Below are 1,603 nucleotides of genomic sequence, written 5' to 3'. Positions count from 1 at the left end.
CTTTTGGAAATCTGTGTGATATTCAGTACTCTTTCTTCTCTAACACCACAACACAACCATTCTTCTATCATCCTTATTCATTGTCCAACTCTTACATGCATAGTAAGACACTGAAAAGACCATGGCCTGGGTTAGACACACATTAGTCTTTAGACAGAGATCATTGCTCTTCAGTATTTTGGAGACATTCCTGATAGCAGCCTTGCCCAATGCAATACGTCTCCTGATCTCTTGACTGCTGGTACCAAGGGGTTAATTGTTGATTCAAACAAGATATGAAATCATTGACAACTTCAATCTTTTCTCCATCTGTTATGATGTTGCCTATTGGTCCAGGGATGAGGATATTTTTTATGTTTATATGTAATCTACATTGAAAGCTATCATTCTTGATCTTCTGTAGCAATTGTCTTAAGTGTTCACTTTCAGCAGGCAAGGTTGTATTATCTGCATAGCATAGGCTGTTGATGAGTCTTCCTCTGATTCTGATGCCACATTCCTCTTCATGGAGTCCAACTTCATGAATTATTTGTTCAGCATACAGACTGAATAAGTATGGAGAAAGGACACAGCCTTACACACACTCTTTCTGACTTTAAAACATGCAGTGTTCCATTGCTCTGTTCGGACAACAAATTCTAGGTCAAGATACAGATTTGGTATGTATACAATTGAGTATTCTAGGATTCCCATTCTTTTCAATATCAGCCATAGTTTGTTATGATCCACACAGTCAAATGTCTTTTCTTAGTCAATAAAGCACAGATAGGCATCCTTCTGGTATTCTCTGCTTTCAGCCAGCATCCATCTGATACCAGCACTGATAACCCTGGTGTGACAGTGTCTCTACATGAATTTCTGGCAGTTCCCTGCCAATGCACTGTTCTAGCTGTTCTTGGATGATCTTCAGCAGTATTTTGCTTGCACGTAATATTAAGACCACTGTTTGATAATTTCCACATTCTATTAGATCACCTTTCTTGGAAATGGGAACAAATATGAATCTCCTCCAGTCAGCCAGCCAGACAACTGTCTTCCACATTCTGTAACACAGACTGGTGAGCACACCCAGCATTGCACATGTTAATGGAAGCACGTCAATTCATAGGGCCTTATTTTTTGCCAATGCCTTCAATGCAGCTTCAGTCTCTTCCTTTACTACTGTTGGCTCTTATTCGTATGGTACTTCAAAAATTTTCATTTTCAGTAAGTTCTTTTTGGTACAGTGACTCTTTGTGTTCCTTTAATCTTCTTTTAAAGCATCTTAAATCATTAAATATTCTGCCCATAACATCTATAAGTATTGCAACTTGAAGCTTGAATTTGTTCTTCAGTTCCTTCAGCATAAGAAATGCAAATTGAGTTTGTCCCTTTTGATTTTCTGACTCCAGCTCTTTACATATGTTGCTATTAGATTTTCCTTTGTCTTTTGAACAGCCTTTTGTTTTGAGGGGTTTTCTTTTCTTTTCTTTTCTTGAGTGGTTGTTGTTGTTGTTATGTGCCATCGAGTCTTTTCCGACTCATAGCGACCCTATGCACAACAGCTCTAAACCCTGCTCTATCCTGTGCCAATCGCATTGCCTCTGACACACCCATCCCGATT

This window comes from Elephantulus edwardii, unplaced genomic scaffold (assembly GCF_000299155.1).
Source record: "Elephantulus edwardii isolate Elephantulus edwardi_28Jun2011 unplaced genomic scaffold, EleEdw1.0 scaffold00307, whole genome shotgun sequence".
Lineage (NCBI taxonomy): Eukaryota > Metazoa > Chordata > Mammalia > Macroscelidea > Macroscelididae > Elephantulus > Elephantulus edwardii.
The sequence above is the reverse complement of the archived record's forward strand: the minus strand, read 5'-3'. Positions refer to the sequence as shown.